This window comes from Bufo bufo, chromosome 1, assembly GCF_905171765.1.
Source record: "Bufo bufo chromosome 1, aBufBuf1.1, whole genome shotgun sequence".
NCBI classification, from domain to species: domain Eukaryota; kingdom Metazoa; phylum Chordata; class Amphibia; order Anura; family Bufonidae; genus Bufo; species Bufo bufo.
This window is the reverse complement of record NC_053389.1, coordinates 587621279-587641139: the sequence shown is the minus strand read 5'-3', so window position 1 is coordinate 587641139 and position 19861 is coordinate 587621279. Positions and strand designations below refer to the sequence as shown.

Sequence of the window (19861 nt, the reverse complement as noted above, 5' to 3'; positions counted from 1 at the left end):
CCTTTCTATTCATTCATGGACATCCTTTGCTCAGGTGATGCCACTGTAGGCGCCCACCTTGCCAGTTTTGTCTGAAGATGCGAAGTGCAATAACCATGCAGTTTTATAGAATTGCATTTTCAAACCAATTCTGCAGAAAAGAGAAGAAAGGAAAGCATATGTGTCTCCTTTCCTGAGATGCTGGCAAAAAAAAAAAGTACAATTAGCCCAATCAGACTGCAGATCCTAGATGTCACTGGTGAGTAAGGAGGAGGAGGACTCTAGCACAAGCCAGCAGCTGGAAGTTCTGAGCATTGCCAGTGTCTCGGTGCAGCAGAACACATCCATCCATGTAGCTGCACTCACCCTGCAAACTTTGCCATCCGTGCGTGGAAGCCTAGGGGATGTATGGAGGTGGCTGTGTGAGCCGGAGCAGGAAGCCTGGCACCGGATCCCCGATCCCTGTGTGATCACATTACACGATCGCTGTATATTTGGGCAGCTGGTGCTTATTGGCTGGATCTATCCCCCCCGAGAGCAGAGAGGAGGCAGCGGGAGCTGGAGCTGGAAGCAGCCGCCGCACATGCTCTGAGATCGGATCCAGCAGCACAGAGGACGGGACCCTGAGGGATCCACCGTGTGTGCGCTACCGCCAGGCTGCTGCAGAGGATCTACCTGCCCGCTTCCTTGGAATATTAGTGGATTGTGATGTTGGGGAAGGGACCATCTGCAGTGTCAATGCGGCTGCACTGAGAGCACATCTCCCAGGTAAGTCCCGGGGAGAGGGAGGTGTGTATATTTAGCCACACGGCATGCCAGGGGGCAGAGGCACCTGCACGTTGCCCTGGCGACTCCCGTGCACCTGGCTCCGGGCTGGAACGGAGTATTGCGGTATCAGCCTGCTGCTGTGCCACCTACCTGCCTACCTACTGTCCCTAATGTCCTTCACATTGTATGCCCGCACCCCACTGCAGGGTCTGCATCCTGCAATCAGTGCCCAGCCATGACATGGCAAGGAGAACAGCTCACTGCATTGTAAAGGCACATTAATATGGCCATACCCACCCCGGGGGTACAGTATGTGCCCACTGTGGGGCCACTCTGCAGTACCACTGTCACTGGCCATCAACTTACCTCCAGTAGTTCTGTATGTTATAGTAGTCCCCTGAATTATACATACATATAATGTATAGGAGGTACACTGGACCTAAGGATATACTATACCCATATAGACCGATTATATTATACATACATACAATGTATAGGATGGAGCACTTCTACTTGGAGCTAGAAGACCTGCCTCTCAGGAGCACCCCACTGGACCTTAAGATATACTATTCCCATACAGCCCCTTTATATTATACATACATACAATGTATAGGATGTAGCACTTCTTCTTGGAGCTAGAAGATCTGCCTCTCAGGAACACCACACTGGACCTAATGATATACTATACTCATATAGACCCATTATATTATACATACATATAATGTATAGGATGGAGCACTTCTACTTGGAGCTAGAAGACCTGCCTCTCAGGAGCACCACACTGGACCTAAGGATATACTATACTCATATAGACCCATTATATTATACATACATACAATGTATAGGATGGAGCACTTCTACTTGGAGCTAGAAGATCTGCCTCTCAGGAGCACCCCACTGGACCTAAAGATATACTATACCCATATAGACCCATTATATTATACATACATACAATGTATAGGATGGAGCACTTCTACTTGGAGCTAGAAGATCTGCCTCTCAGGAGCACCACACTGGACCTAAGGATATACTATACCCATATAGACCCATTATATTATACATACATACAATGTATAGGATGGAGCACTTCTACTTGGAGCTAGAAGATCTGCCTCTCAGGAGCACCACACTGGACCTAATGATATACTATACCCATATAGACCCATTATATTATACATACATACAATGTATAGGATGGAGCACTTCTACTTGGAGCTAGAAGACCTGCCTCTCAGGAGCACCACACTGTACCTAATGATATACTATACTCATATAGACCCATTATATTATACATACATACAATGTATAGGATGGAGCACTTCTACTTGGAGCTAGAAGACCTGCCTCTCAGGAGCACCTCACTGGACCTAATGATATACTATACTCATATAGACCCATTATATTATACATACATACAATGTATAGGATGGAGCACTTCTACTTGGAGCTAGAAGACCTGCCTCTCAGGAGCACCACACTGGACCTAATGATATACTATACTCATATAGACCCATTATATTATACATACATACAATGTATAGGATGGAGCACTTCTACTTGGAGCTAGAAGATCTGCCTCTCAGGAGCACCTCACTGGACCTAAAGATATACTATACCCATATAGACCCATTATATTATACATACATATAATGTATAGTAGGTAGCACTGTACCTAATGATATACTATACCCATATAGAACCATTATATTATACATACATATAATGTATAGGAGGTACACTGTACCTAATGATATACTATACCCATATAGACCCATTATATTATACATACACTGCATAGGACCAGTGGGTAACTTTGACTTGCGGCTTGACTTGAATGTCTACCTGGGGCAGGATGCAGAACTGTATGTAAATGCTCTTTTTCCAGTAGTATTTGGACATGTGTGTAGTATAGGACAGACCCCGGCCCCTGACATCTAACCAGGCCATTTCATCAGGGAGAAAAGTTCCATATTCTAAACCTTCAGCACTAGGAGAATCACATGCTAGAAATCTGCTCTGTGCAGAGAATACAAAGACTGGGACTGTACAGTAGATGTGCAAAGCCTCTCCGCACACAGCTCCAGCACCGAATATCTGCAGGACCCCACTAATAGCCAGTAGTACTGGATCTAGTCAGGGGTATGTGGATTACTGTATTAGATAAGTCGATCTATCTAATATCTATATATCTCATATCTATCTATCTATCTATCTATCTATCTATCTATCTATCTATCTATCTATTATCTATCTATCTATCTATCTATCTATCTATCTATCTATCTATCTATCTATCTATCTCATATCTATCTATCTATCTATCCATCTATCTCATATCTATCTATCTATCTAATATCTATCTATCTATCTATCTATCTATCTAATATCTATCTATCTATCTATCTATCATCTATCTATCTATCTATCTATCTATCTATCTATCTATCTATCTATCTCATATCTATCTATCTATCTATCTATCTATCTATCTATCTATCTATCTAATATCTATCTATCTATCTCATATCTATCTATCTATCTATCTCATATCTATCTATGTATCCATCTTCTATCTATCTCCTATCTATCTCATATCTATCCATCTATCTATCTATCTATCTCATATCTATCTATCTATCTATGTATCCATCTCCTATCTATCTCCTATCTATCTCATATCTATCCATCTATCTATCTATCCATCTATCTATCTATATCTATATCTATCTATCTATCTATCTATCTATCTATCTCCTATCTATCTCATATCTATCCATCTATCTATCTATCTATCTATCTATCTATCTATCTATCTATCTATCTATCTATCTATCTATCTATCTATCTCATATCTATCTCTCTATCTATCTCATATCTATCTATCTATCTATCTCATATCTATCTATGTACCCATCTCCTATCTATCTATAGAAAATCTCCCCCATAATATGAAATGGATGATGTGTACATAAGCCTGTGGTCCGGACTCCTCCAGAGACACGGCTTGTGCACACAGATTGGGCTATGCATTGCTAGTGCTGGAAGCAGATCTCCTGCTCATTCCCCAGTCACAGAGAAGTGGGCGCCTGTGTGCAGACGCTGTGGCCCCTTTTACTGCAGCATGCCCCCCGGCTATGGGCCGGCACAGTGCAACCCTTCTCAAACCTCCCACCGATCTGTGACCACCAGGAAAACAGCCCTGTGCTGAAGAGAGGTGTCCTGGGGTGCGAGGAATGATGTATGGCCTAGCCGCATATTTATTGCACTGTACAATCTGCTTTATGCTGATGCTGCCATAGATTACATCTGTGAAAGGCAATTATGATTTAAGGAGCCATGTGTACGGCGCAGCCACTTCCATTTCCATTAGCCAGCCCTGCTCGCCCGCTCAGTGCAGACAGGATGGGTTCTCCAGACCTGTGCCATGCTACACTGACCCTTGGTTTCAGGGCCTCACTGCCAGTATAAGCAGGTGGCACCTGTATTTCTGTGGGATGTTGGCACCTTCCGCCTCTCCCTCTGTAAGGCAATCTTTAGCTCTTCCACTCGGCTGATGTTTTATAGATAAGCCTGGTTGCTGTGCTGCGAGCCTCTACAGATCCGTTTTATGCCTGTGCCAGGGACTCTCCGAGCCGTCACCTCTTAGCATTAAAGTTCAACCTGAAATGAATTATTTGAGGGACGTAATGTAAATGTTTAAGTGGTACAGATGTGCCTATTTGTCAGTAAGAGGTTTGCTAATAGACGGCTATTGCTATTCATTGCATTTGTGCTCTCGGACATGCATCAGCAAACCTCCCAGCCGCACCATTTACAGCACACATGATTAGCGGGCTTTCCTGGAAGAGATAGCCAGCCGATGCCGAGTTGTATTTGTTCCATGTGCCGTAGGATTTAAGATATTTATTGTCACAGTGCCACTTATGTACCATAGCGAAATCCAGAACTGCATTGCTGATGTAATAATGCCATGTGCTTCTCTAATGGTATGGTGCATGGAATGGCAGAGCCAGGAACATAGCACAGGTTAGGAGTTTTGTCTAAGGATACCTTGTGCTCCACCAGTAGGAGAGGCAGCGATAATATTCACTATGACTGCAGTAAAATACTCCGATATATGACCATCTGTTATAAGCAAAGACATCGTCATTACCTCCACCACAAACATTCCATGTGCATGAACTTGACGTGTGGCTTTTATTAGAAATTTCCACTAAAACCTAAAAAAAAAAAAATTAGGGGAAGAATTCATTTTAGTACCTTGATTAGATTTTACAAGCACTGCTGCAGAGGATAATGGTAGGGGGCCAACACAAAGGTGCTATGTACCCTGACTCTTTCAGCGTCTCATTTGCATACTGATGGCACTAACAGTTGGCATGACATTGATACCAGTAGAGTTAACATGTTCAGGAACATTCAAGAACCGTAATGAACCCTTTTGGAATAGTTGTGAAAGAGTGTGATCTAGGCAATGGCAGTTGCTGACATGTTGAAATAGGATTCGTCATGAATAGAATTAATATTATATCCTCATTTTTATTGGAGGTTGACTCATGATGACAACAAGCCCTTTTACACGTGAAGCCAACCCACATGTATCCAGCTCGAACCGCTGGCAGGCAGCCGTAATCGTTGGGTGAAGCTGCAGCCAATTTATGCCAGCCGTTCAAATGGCTCTGGTTCATAGAGTGAGGCACTAAGCTGGGTAGACCCCTCTACGATCATCCAATTCTGTAATAGGGCATATGAGCAAGAGTTGTGACCAAGTGTGACCAAGTCAATATTCATTACTTGCAATACTATGGGTCTTCTTTTTCGTCTTGGGGTTTCTCAAGAGTGCCCGTGTCCGAATGTCTGTGTCCATTCATATACAGTGAAACCTCTGTGGAAAAAACCAACCTTATTGTAAAGTGGTCTACTTGTGTGGTCTTCTCAAAGAAGATGGGCAGTAATATATGGTGAAACATAAAATCTTGGCTTATCTGCTCAAAGGGGCGGCCTTTTTAAAAAGTGTAGTTAGTTTTCTTCTTATGTTTATGCTTTTAACTCTTTCAAACATTATTGTCTCCAGTTGGGCTTTCCCATAACATGTCTATAGTATGGTAACTGTTTATTGGGCTGAATTCATCAACAGCAAGCATCAATCACATACGTACTTCTCCAGTGCTTCTTCACTGCTAGATGTTCACTTACCATAGGGAACATGAGTAGATCATGGTGCAGTATGGTTCTCAGTTGTTGCGATATGATTTGTATTACAAGTCTGAATGTTCATGATACATTCATGGTTATATAATACACAGTGAGGGTCACTAACTTTTCAAAAACCTTTCTATATGTCATAGAGACATCTCAAAAGTTGAGATCGATGGGGGTCTCAGCCCTTGAACCCCCAGGGGTCTAAACTTTTAATATGTCTCTATGACATATATAAAAAAAAAATAATAGTTGAACCTTAAAAGTAATCATACATATTATTTTTTGAATTTGTAATGAGATGGTGAACCTATATCGAAAGTCTACTTTCCCTGCTACAGCATTAAGTCATTCTTATAACTCTATAAATTCACAGATTGTTGGAATTACTTGTTACCAAGAAACACAGCTCTAGGTTGATAGCTATATGGTGGTCATAGAATAACTTCCACAGATTGCTAACATAAATGGAAGGCCCGTTTACACTAGTTGTATTACTTATAACTAGTTTTATAATATGATGTCTATTATTGCTTCTCATCATTTAAGTTTATGCTACCTTCTTCCAGGTCTAAGGATTCTTCTGAATGCCCAATGTTTTTGGAGCTTACTTTCTCCAGTAGCTATGTACTGATCACCCTGATGTAAACCTTTTTTCCCCACACTGCCCCAGTCTCCAATATGGCCCACATTCTCATTTTCCAAGGACACCTAAATTCTCACAGTAAATTTTTGGAGTGTGGATAGAAACCCATACAGTCATGAGGAGAGCATGCAAACTTCATCTGATGATCCTTGGGTGAATTCGAGCTTAGAACGTTAGTCCTGCAAGAAGCAATGCAAACCTCTGAGCCACCATGATACCCAACTGTTATTGAGAAACTGTAAGGGTAAACAGCCTCATGGTTAGATTTCCTGATGCAGTTTTGGAAGCCAAAATCATGAGTGGGCCATAAAAGAAGAGAAAATATAAAGGACAGATATGATGTCTCCTCTTTTTTGAGTTCACTCCTGTTTTGGCTTCTAGACCTGCCTCAGGAAACTTGACCGTGTGGCAGTAACCTAAGGAAAAACTAATTAGATATCCATGATCAAATTAAATTAATATGTTTTGTACAAGGTTGGGTTTGAAGGTTCTCTAAGTCATTTTGATTTCAGTGAGCATTTGCAAGTGAATGACTTAGGCGCAGTTTTTGCAGTCAGTGGACTGCATTGCTGACAGTTGGAGGTAAATAGCTGCTATTTTGTCTTTTGTGAACTTTCCACCAACATTCGCCTAGTAATAGGGGAAACAAAACCTCTACCATATACTGCGTGCAGAATTATTAGGCAAATGAGTATTTTGACCACATCATCCTCTTTATGCATGTTGTCTTACTCCAAGCTGTATAGGCTCGAAAGCCTACTACCAATTAAGCATATTAGATGATGTGCATCTCTGTAATGAGAAGGGGTGTGGTCTAATGACATCAACACCCTATATTAGGTGTGCATAATTATTAGGCAACTTCCTTTCCTTTGGCAAAATGGGTCAAAAGAAGGACTTGACAGGCTCAGAAAAGTCAAAAATAGTGAGATATCTTGCAGAGGGATGCAGCACTCTTAAAATTGCAAAGCTTCTGAAGCGTGATCATCGAACAATCAAGCGTTTCATTCAAAATAGTCAACAGGGTCGCAAGAAGCGTGTGGAAAAACCAAGGCGCAAAATAACTGCCCATGAACTGAGAAAAGTCAAGCGTGCAGCTGCCAAGATGCCACTTGCCACCAGTTTGGCCATATTTCAGAGCTGCAACATCACTGGAGTGCCCAAAAGCACAAGGTGTGCAATACTCAGAGACATGGCCAAGGTAAGAAAGGCTGAAAGACGACCACCACTGAACAAGACACACAAGCTGAAACGTCAAGACTGGGCCAAGAAATATCTCAAGACTGATTTTTCTAAGGTTTTATGGACTGATGAAATGAGAGTGAGTCTTGATGGGCCAGATGGATGGGCCCGTGGCTGGATTGGTAAAGGGCAGAGAGCTCCAGTCCGACTCAGACGCCAGCAAGGTGGAGGTGGAGTACTGGTTTGGGCTGGTATCATCAAAGATGAGCTTGTGGGGCATTTTCGGGTTGAGGATGGAGTCAAGCTCAACTCCCTGTCCTACTGCCAGTTTCTGGAAGACACCTTCTTCAAGCAGTGGTACAGGAAGAAGTCTGCATCCTTCAAGAAAAACATGATTTTCATGCAGGACAATGCTCCATCACACGCGTCCAAGTACTCCACAGCGTGGCTGGCAAGAAAGGGTATAAAAGAAGAAAATCTAATGACATGGCCTCCTTGTTCACCTGATCTGAACCTCATTGAGAACCTGTGGTCCATCATCAAATGTGAGATTTACAAGGAGGGAAACCAGTACACCTCTCTGAACAGTGTCTGGGAGGCTGTGGTTGCAGCTGCACGCAATGTTGATGGTGAACAGATCAAAACACTGACAGAATCCATGGATGGCAGGCTTTTGAGTGTCCTTGCAAAGAAAGGTGGCTATATTGGTCACTGATTTGTTTTTGTTTTGTTTTTGAATGTCAGAAATGTATATTTGTGAATGTTGAGATGTTATATTGGTTTCACTGGTAAAAATAAATAAATGAAATGGGTATATATTTGTTTTTTGTTAAGTTGCCTAATAATTATGCACAGTAATAGTCACCTGCACACACAGATATCCCCCTAAAATAGCTAAAACTAAAAACAAACTAAAAACTACTTCCAAAAATATTCAGCTTTGATATTAATGAGTTTTTTGGGTTCATTGAGAACATGGTTGTTGTTCAATAATAAAATTAATCCTCAAAAATACAACTTGCCTAATAATTCTGCACTCCCTGTACACCCATCTAATATATACCGTCTTTATTTTTGTGTGCATTATATGTAATTATTAACATTAAATGGTTGTTATATGTTTTCTACTACTTCCTACTACTGATTGTCGAATATTACATGGAGAAAATAAAAGGAAGATAATGAGATTCTTGCCAGTTTTAGTTATGTTAATTAGACTTGTCTAATAGATCAGTAAATTCAATAGGTAAGGGAAAAGTCTGGAACTACTATATAATGTACATACAATAATAATAATAATAATAACAATAACATTTGTAAAACGCTTTTCTCCCATAGGACTCAAATACATATGTATAACATATACTTAGATAAAAATTACATTTCATTTTCTGGCTCATGTGTCAACACTGTGATGAATGCAGCTTGAATGTTAACACATCATGTTTTATGTTCATTACATTAACTGATGCAATAAAATTGGCTTCATCTGTACGTGTAGCTGATAGGTCATTGGGTCATTTAACAGGATAATGGAAAGCCTGCCTTGTAAATGTTTATTGCATTCTAATGTGGAGTTTTACATTAGCTTTGGATTTTAGCAATCCCTTATATAATGAGGATTTGGTTTGGTTTTCTATTGACAGTTTATTGAGATAAAGGAGTTGGAGGCAGTTGGTTAAGAGTTTGCATAGAGTAGGACAAATTTGTAGCAAAGGTCATTAATAGTATCTGCCATGAAGTGACATAGAGTAATGTGCTATTGGCATAAGCTGTTGCTAACTGATGTTGCTACACGTTGTCACTGTTTGTCATATGCCTTCAACATTAGGGGTTTCACAGAGTTTGAAGGCATTCAAGGTTGACCATTCAAGGTCAACACGTTATGCATTTCTTTCTGGTGATGCTGGTAATCAACATGATGAGCTCTTATCGATGATGTAGACCTTAAAGGGGCTTTCCTGATCATCAGATTCAGGCAGCCGCCAGTGCTGGAAATACAGTGTATGGAGAGGGCTCTGTACACTGTTTAGTGGCCATGCCGGAAACTGCTCCGTGCACAGAGCCTACCATGTATAGTTTCTGGCTCCACAGCTACCCATAACAGCTGATTGGTGGTGGCACCAAGCGATGGACCCCCATCAATCTTATATTCATGACCTATCCTAAGAACAAGGTTATCAATATCTGTAGCCCAAAAAACTATTTTAGTGCAAATGCTTGTATTCAAATGCTTGCTTTGAATGTACTTCTAAAAACCGGTGCAATTGGCAGAATCTTGGAGCAAAAAAGCTCAAGCTTTCAAGGTCTTAAATTGGTCATTAAGTGTATATTAATATACTTTTTACTAATCCAAGTTTGGAGGTTGCCCTGATGGGAAAGAAGGATTAAATGCAACGGGGGGGGGATGACTTCTGGGTATTTCTTTGAGAAATTACTTTCGGAATCCAGTGAGAGGAGGCTCCAGACGCATGTGAGCCCTCAAGGTTGCATGGGCTTCTTGTCTATCCCACTCCTGGCTTAACAAGCATATAGCATGTTTACCCAGATTGCCCATTTGTCTTCAGTGTAAAAAGTAATAAAAGGAAATCTATCTATCTATCTATCGTATCTAATGTATCTATCTATCTAATCCATCTATCCATGATTTGATGAGAGGATAGGAAGTAGATAACTCATGCAAAGTTTATCTACTGTGTTACTGACATGATGAGATGACCATATTGCAAAGCAATTATCTCCAAAGGCATTCACATTTTATTTTAATGATGGGATATACCTTGGGAATTACCGTTCCAATTCATAGATAATCCTGCCAATGTAAAACTTCCCCATTCCCTTATATGAGATCTCACGCTTCTGATTATCAGCTGAATATAAACGCAGTCCTCAGCTCAGAAACTCATGATAGAAATCTAGCATCAATAAGCTTTACCACATTAGTTCCACAGGAGATATACGTGCTTGGCAAAAATGGGACAGTTCATCATATGATTGATATATCTTATGAAAGATAATATCACTTTATGACAATGATACATCAATGTCTGAAATAGCTTACCACCCAAGAGATAAACTTGATTATTTCATATCATCTGTTCTCATAAGCTTAGAACAGGAAGACAAAAACCTCCTATCCCATATGGGTTTTACAGTACTGTACTTTCAGAAAAGTTTTTGAATGTCATCAGTATCTATGAGGCTGTGATTAAAAAATATAGCTATAACTGCTAGTTGCTTTTTTATGACCACTAGGGGGCGATGTAGTTTTCCTATTAGGTTATGGGGTTGCATAGAAAAAGGGCAATGGGGCCTCACTCAACCAAAATCACCTTCCTAAAGGGTCCGTGTGTCCTTTCCCCCTTTCCATCATCTCTCGGTGATTGGTTTTAGCTTTTTCCACGGAAATCACTAACAACATGAGTGGAGCTACTGTGACTTCTACCCTGAAAGTTATAAGCATGGAGTTTTGTGCCAGTCATAAGAAACCCTGACCAAACCATATATTATCTTGCACATTAATGTTTGCCTCCACTACACATCAGGTTCTCACAAATATGACTCCTAAAACCCTTGGTGTTGAGCTTCTAGTCTCTCAAGTCTTAACAGAAAATAACAACAGTGTAGAAAATCACAGCAATCATTTGTAATATCTAAAAGGTTAGTAACAGCATAAATCCAGGACAGCTGTTTCTCGGGCCTAACAGTCTGCCTCATATGACCCTGCAGAGACATATATAAACATGATACATCTACTGTGAGGTTATGTTATGCCTAAGGCCTTGTTCACATCTCAGTGTTTTTGGTCAGTGACAGTGAGCCAAAAACAGGTGCAGGTCAAAAAACGTAACAGGTGCAAATCTTTCCATTATACATTATCTTTTTGGAGGCTCAACTTTTGGTCTTGGCTGACCAAACACTAACCAAAACACTGTTGTATGTCATAATCTGCACGTCAAAAAGAGCATCTCAGTGTTATGTGCTGCCTGGAATCAGAGAGCTCTGTTTAATGGGCTCATTACAAAACAATGGACAGATGTGTATTCAACACACTAACAGCCCCTTTAAGCCAATTCATTCAGGAACAGGAGATGGAAAACTCTCTTTATTAGGTGGCTTTATTTAAATGCACGTTGCTGGGACATTTTGAAATAATCGTTAGGATTATACAATGTCTTTTTGTTCAACATGATATTGTCTGGAACTGTGTCAAACCCTCTCTTATAAGGAACCACTACTTTTATCCAAAAGCTAAATTAGAATATCATGGCTAGCAATTAATGGGAATGCACAGTTATTTCACTTTCAGTTAAAGAACATTTTCACTTAAATATCAATTATTCTGCATGGAATATTCACTGATTTCAGAAAATGTCCCCTACTGTGTCGTTGATTGGCCTCCTATGAAATTAGGCCTAATGTGTATAACTGTATGTCTGCACAATGCCAGTGACTGATCGACTCTAGGTTGTACCAGGCCTTGTTCATCTTTGTTGTTTTCTGTAGAAAAGTTTGATAAATAAATTGCTAAATTATTATTTGCCTGGTCAAAAAAAATGAAAAACAGATCATTTCCCTAAGATCTAAAAATCAAATGTCAGTTGTGTTGTAAATTCTATCCCTGATTGAGAACTCCTCCCTCTATCATCATGATAGATAAGTCTCTGAACAGTGGGGATCTGAGCACTGGGACCTCCAATGATCATAAGAATGGGGATCCTATGTCTCTGAATAAAGCAGTGGTTGAATATATACACTTCCATTCCATCTTTCCATTTAAATTCTGCAGGATTATCAGATAGAACCAAGCACAATGCTTGACTTTCTTTGGCAATCCCATAGACAATGGCAAGGCGCATGCTCCATCCAAAAAGAGACAAAGGATCCCCATTCTCACGATCAGTGGGGTCTCAGTGGTCAGATCCCCACCGATCACAGTCTTATCACCTATTATGTGGATGGTTGTCATTCTGGAACAACCTCTTTAAAATAGAAAATCTGAATTATTCAATGATACATTCCCACATCCCTACATCACTCCAAAATTAGGTTGAATTGCCACTCAGATGGGTAACAAATTATGGAATTTTGGCTTATATCAAATAAAGAACTTGACAGTAAAGAACAACTCAAAGACTTGAATGAACAGGTGGCTGTATTTAATAAGCATGCTCAGATTAAGTTATCTAATTGGAACGTATGATGTAATGTTTAACTGCTGGTAACGGAGGGTGAACGACTCTACAACTGATCGTATTTAGATGCCCAATTACTCTTGTTATAAATAGACAGTATAACTGCAGTTTTATCCAAGAATGACTTTTTCCCTCTGTTTCCCAGTTGCACTCACTAAAAGCTGATTATTTCCTGATACATATTTCACAACCTAATTTATCATATTTCCCACTGCTAAAATAATCTAATAGGCGAGCAATGAGATATTTTGTTGCAGAAGGGACTAACGGCATCCCACCAGCTGGCTAAGCCTGCTGGTTAACATCAAAGGAGACAGGAGCTGTGAGCGCACATTGGTCATTTCAAATATCCTTTTTATTCCATTATACAGAGCTTTAAATCTGAAATCCGCAGCTTAGAAATATGAATTTTGTGGCAGCTGTTTCTGTTTTACAAAGTTTGCATGTACAAATTATCACATTAGTTGATGGCAGAGTTATTTCCTTGAGTTAGATGTCCCTTTTTATAGTTTATGCTGTGGCCATTGTGGAGTAATCAACTTGTCTTGAGCTTTAATAATTTTATAAATGGAAATAGAAGTCCTCCACTGTTGAGGAACACAACAATAAAAACGTTGTAATATGACAGTATTTTATTCAGCACCTATCTCTACCCAAAACCAAAACATAATAGTTTTGGGTCAAGTAGTATGTATATACTGTAATAAAAGAACATAATGTGTCTCAGTTCTACCTCTACAATATTAGGTTGTGATTGGGACCTTATCATGACACCATGGAAAGTCAGAAATGGAGAACCTTTTTTGTTGCAGACAAATCCCTTCCTGAGTAAAATAGGCCTAAAGTATTTTATCAGCCACATTCTGAATTTATTGTTAAGTTTTGTAAGAGATTATAAAGAGCTATTTCACTAGTCTGATCAATATACTTGCTGTATTTTCTAGAACAGGATGCTGTAGCTTACAATACGATAAGTCATGGAGTCTGATAACATTAATAATGGTAATGTGTCTTGTAAAACACGTTTGATAAAAATGTAATAGATATCTACCTTTTTCCCTACACAGACACCATAATCACCCAATGTTCTCGACACGTCATACATATGCTAGCTTTAGAACATGAAATGCCTTTTAGCACTAGCTTATACTACAGAGTCATTAACATAAAGTTCAAAAATTTAAAGGGAACCGGTCACCATGAAAATGCAATGAGAAAATTGATATATACATAGTTTTATGTGATTCAGTAAACATATAATTTATTCATTTCAATTCCTGCTCATTCTGGGCTTTGAAGTCAAGAAGACGGTCCTATCAGTGACTGACATCCTTCCCTCTATGACTGTGTATACAGAGATAGCTGTCAATGACTGATAGGACCGCCTCCTGGACTTCACAGTCCAGGATGAGCAGGAACTTAAATGAATGAAATACAAGTTATAACTTTTTCCACAAACCTATATATCAATTTGCTCAGCCGCTCCTACTGTATTACATGCTGCCTGAACATCAAACACTATGTTCAATGTGACAGTTTCCCTTTAAGAACTGTTCACATTAGCATTATGGTTTTAGTTATTTACTGAGCCATGTCAGCTATGTAGGACCAGCTGTGACAAATCTTGATAGACCCCATTGACTTTTAAAGTGGTCAGTTAGGCTTTCATTGGTAACGTCTTCTGTGTTCTTATATATGTTATCTATTGTAATAAATCTCCCCCAGAAGGATCATATCATATCAGCCAAGCCAGAGACTTCTCCAAAAGAAAGAGACCTACACCTCTAGACTACTGATTCATGGTTCTTGCCCCTTGTCAATACAAAGAAGGGTACTTTTTGGCTGTGTGAGATGTCTTTGATGCAGCTAGGGGTGAAGGGTGAAGGAACTGGTTCTTATTGAATAGATCCAGTTGGTGTAAGTATGTCTGCACCTGGATCTTTTAAATGGGAACCAATCCCCCCAAGAGATAAATCTGCCCCAATACGTTTCAACTCAAATCATTTCCAGCGCATGAATTACTAAAGGTTGCATCTAACAGCAGCTTCTGTGTGTTCATATGTGTTGTGTGACTCTCTAAAGAAAAGATTGACAATGACTCAAAGTCAAATTGAATGAATATCACAAGGCTTGAGTTGCTTGGCACTCAATTTCATTATTTCCAATCCCTGCTGCTATTGATGGTAGAATACAAGGTTCTAATTCATTCATATGTGATGAATTAATGAGATGAGATTCCAGCTATATGGCAATCAAAGTAAGACTGTGCAGACCTGTATTTGGCTTTGTTGGGTCACTCACATTGCGCAATACAATACAAGTCTATGGGCTGAGATTGCTCACTGTTTCAGTTCTTTGGCACTTTATAAGTCCATTGTAGAGCTGAGTATTCAAATGGAACCCTACAGTGAAAAACATACATTGGAAATACTGTAAAGTGCATGTATGAAACCCAATAGAACATCATGGACTAGGTCTTAGAAAGTACTGTTTCTTCTTGTTGAGATCACCAGATCTGGCAAACAGAGCCTTTAAGGCCATGCAGTGCTCCCTGGGAGAAGGTGTATGCAGATGGCCTCATTTGCAAGAGAAAGAAAAGTGTCTCTGTAGTCCCACCTTCTGGAGGTAGCTATAGACTGTAGGTTAGCAACCTCCAGTAGGTAACACTACAAAGAAAGCTTTCTTTCTCTTGACAGTGTGCTAATCTGCTTAACAGAAAGATATCTTTCCATAGACACTGCTTACATACAGTCTCAGGCCTGCTTTATCCTGTTGATGAAGATTACAGTTTCCTAAGACTTGTCATAAGTAGACATCTTCGGAAATGTGCCTAGGTCAGAGGATTCCTGCAGATGTTCAAGTATGGGCAATTGTACGTTACAGTATGACCACTGATCAACACGAGCATCAATGATTAGGAGAACGGCAGGATCAGACACTTAGTAGACCAGTAGGGGCAGGCATATTGATTAACACCCACTTAACATACAGGTGAAGCCCACATGGAGCTAATTGCACGGTTATGGGAAGTCTACAGAAGAGGATTGTCATCTTCTACTATAATAAATACATAAAAGAATCTAGCTTGCTGGGCAGATTCGATTTTCCTGCAAAGACAATCTGCACATACCCACAAGTGGACTCGCTGACAGAAATATGCTCCACGTCGGCTTCTCACACCTGTGTTCCAGTTGCAGACACAAGACCCTTGTTGTCTGGTTTTTGTAGGCAGTTTAGCTAGAAATGAAATCAGGTTGCAGCAAAAAAGAAAAGCTGAAAAAGAATTCTCATCTGTCGTATATGGTAGGCTTATCAGCAGAATCGTCCAAAATCAGTTTAAGTGATGTGTACAGGGAATGAGAATTTTTTGGATACCAAATAATTGCGTTATGATGACATTGGGACGCTTCATTATATTAAAGGGGCATTGAAACCTAAATCATTACAGAGGTATCACAGGTGAACATAATGCTAGTGTTTGTATCGTAGAAACCTACAGCTAGATATGGAAGCTACTTTTGGGATAAAGTTTGCATTATATCCTAGGACAAGTAGAAAAGCAGATATGTTGTGAGAATAAGTTGCCTTATTTAAGAGCAGCATAGTTTGGGGACAAGTCCACTGAGCTATTATACCAAACAGCACAAACTATAAAGGGGTTTGATGACCTATTCTCAGGATAGGTCATTAATATCAGATCAGCAAGGTTCCAACTCCTGCCATCCCCACCGATCAGACTCCTCGCGATTTACCAACCACAGCTCTGTCCATTTGGTAAGTGGCTGTACTTGGTATTGCAGCTCAAGCCCCTTTCACTTGAATGGGACTGCCTAGGCCACGTGACTGTGCCTAGGCCACGTGACCGATGAACGTGATGTCACTGGCTTAGGAAGAGGGCTGCAGCACTCAGCCCCGCGGCCTCTTCAAACAGCTGATCAAACTGCCTGAGGATAGGCAATCCATATGAAAACCCCTTTAGATATTAAATAAATAAATATTAAATAGATTAAAATTATAATTACATTCCGCTGTTAACATCTCACCATCTTAAATCACATAATAATTATATTTTTAAATGTAGTATATTAAATGTTAACTACTGTGCATGAGCCAAATGTTAACCACCTTTAAACCATCTGATTACCTGTATGGATTGCCGTTTACAATATGTGGGGTGTACATCTAATCAGATAAAAACCAGGATACGCAAGCACATCTCTGATGTGCCACACCATGAAAACCGCAATGTGTCTGCGGTCAGTTTGCACTTTGCGGTTTGTCATGATGGGGACACTTCTAAATTGAAAGCACAGGGCATTGAAAGAGTTGGGGTTCCAGTCAGAGGAGGGGATCACAGAAGAAAACTGTTAAATAGGGAGGCATACTGGATGTTCCAGCTAGCCATACGTCACCCACAGGGGTTAAATATAAGACATGATCTTATTCTGCAGTATTAGGCTATGTGTTAGATATTTTTCATAGTATCTATTTATTTGCCAGCCTTAAAGGGAACCTGTCACCTGGATTTTGGGTATAGAGCTGAGGACATGGGTTGCTAGATGGCCGCTAGCACATCCGCAATACCCAGTCCCCATAGCTCTGTGTGCTTTTATTGTGTCCAAAAAATGATTTTATATATATGCAAATGAGGCTATTAACGTTTCCGGCGCCCAGCCACGCCCACTGTGAAGGAGCACAGCACCACCCCACATCCCCCGAATCTCCGCCTTGCTCCCAACGTCACAAAGCTAGAGCGCCGTAATCTCGTGATGCGTGTTCCTTCCCTGTGCTGGCATCAGCCTCAGGAAACTAACTGCGCATAGGTGTGGCTAGGCTCAGAGTCAGAGAACACTGGACTCATCTCTCAAGCATGGAGGAGACAGGACTCATCTAAGGTTCATTTACATATATATAAAATATTCTACAATAAAAGCACACAGAGCTATGGGGATGTGCTAGCGGCCATCTAGCAGCCCATGTCCTCAGCTCTATACCCCAAATCCCGGTGACAGGTCCCCTTTAAGCAACGTACAATATTTGTTTTACTTTACTATTGTGAATTTAGTGCATTTTAATACATTTTTCACATTTGTATTTTGTACACTTTTAAATATCACATGTGGTCCTGATTGCACTTTGTTTGCCCTGGTCACGGTAGTTGGTGGGGCACATATGGTGCAATCTTTTGAGCTTTTCTATGTCATGAAGGACCCATATTGAGAGTGGTCTGAAACGCGTAACAAGATTATAAGTGTACTGGAAGTTTTAAAACCGCTGAAATAAAGTTCTCTTACCTTGCTCATTGGAGCTGGACTTTTGACTTTTTTGGAGTCTCCTATTAATAGCGCAGTCCAGGTGATATGTCCGCGCTCATTGCGAGGAGACGCAGGTGAGGGCTGCCTCTTTTTTCATTTTTTAAGCACAGCTACCAGGTATTAAGTCCTTTACCACTTTACATCCCCAGTGAGGGAGATATATCACTATCACTAAACCCTAATGGGCTCATGCACATAACAGTATTTTTCGTCAATACGCTATTTATATTTTTTTCATTGACCCATTTATTTCTATTGGACCACACGCAAATCTGTGTTTTCCATAGCTCCGTTTGCTCATCTCAGCTCAAGTCCAATTCCTGCCTGATGTTAATAGTGCTTTCTATTGAGAGTGGGAAAAAACGATCCGATTTTCAATGATCAGTTTTTTTGCGGACTGAAAGTTGGATATGGCCACATGCATGAGGTCTCACCCATTCTATGTGATCTAGTACACTGAGAAGAGGGTAAGGCATCTCTGGCATCAACCACTTTCTTACTTTCAGTGAATGTCCCAGTGGTGGAGCCCCATAGGTCAAATATTTAAGAATATACTGAAGGTCAGGTGCAGGTTATCTAAGCTGGAATTATACAGCAATAACCAGTGCTGCTACATGAAGGCATGCTGTACCATGATTACATGAGGTTTTGCAGATAGAGCATCATAAAGGATTACACCAGTGATTTTATCGACATTAAACTGTTTGTGGCGTTCAGAACGAAGGGATGCAGGGCAATGAATTAGCAGTGAATCAAGTCCCAGCTGATGTAATGAGAGCAGGAGCAGTTTACTGTAAATTAAAAATATCTGGCAGGGCCAAAGGGAACATAACTCAGGTCCTGGCGCTCTTATAGATATGGCTTCAGTTATGTAGCTGCTCTCAAAGCAAATGGTGACACTGCTAGTGATTGATCGGCTCTATTATTTGGAAATGGCTATGTAAAAAAAATTCTGTTATATCAGCTAAATGGCACATTTTATTAATAACAGGCTACCTCTGCCCCTGTATATGGCTATGCACATATCTGCTGAGGAGGTCTGCGCTGAGAAAACTGCAGCATACACCATTTAGGTCAGAAGGAGAAAGTTTCGCCCATTTGCAGTCTGTTAAAAAATGTGTCTATTCTTTGCGGCGGGTACACAGCTGAGTTTATGATCACTTGTCTTAAGGAGCACTTAAAGGGTTTGTCCAGTTTCAGAGCATCTATGTGAGTAGATATGGGACATGTTGGCATTAAATAAATTAATAACATAAATTTCCTTAACTTGTGAATTGCTGAAAAACAAATATGGAAAGAGTGGGCTCTGCTAAACTAAACTGGGTCTAATCACAGCCTGATGGGACGTTAAACAACAAAAAATAATAAAATATTTTTTTAGGATGATACGTTAAAATGGGGTATATTATTCACAAAAATCGATAAACATCAGGCAACCAGGAACCCCACTGAAGAGAGGGATAGAGGAAACAAACCGTCTACAGGTAGGGGACCTTGGAAAAAAGTCCAACGTTTGCTAGCACACACCGTGCTCTTGATAGCTGCAAACAGGGACTAAGACTATGCTCACTAAGACA

At 40.3% G+C, this 19861-nt stretch overlaps 1 protein-coding gene across 1 annotated transcript in view; it reads left to right on the top strand.

The window, feature by feature from the left end:
* Positions 1 to 341: 341 nt before the first annotated feature.
* The window catches only part of PLXNA4 (plexin A4), an 810841-nt gene continuing 791321 nt past the window's right edge, over positions 342 to 19861 (top strand). Inside the window, exon 1 of the mRNA XM_040413397.1 lies at positions 342 to 747. The gene's annotated coding sequence lies outside the window, so the exon portion shown is untranslated. The remainder of the gene's footprint in view (positions 748 to 19861) is intronic.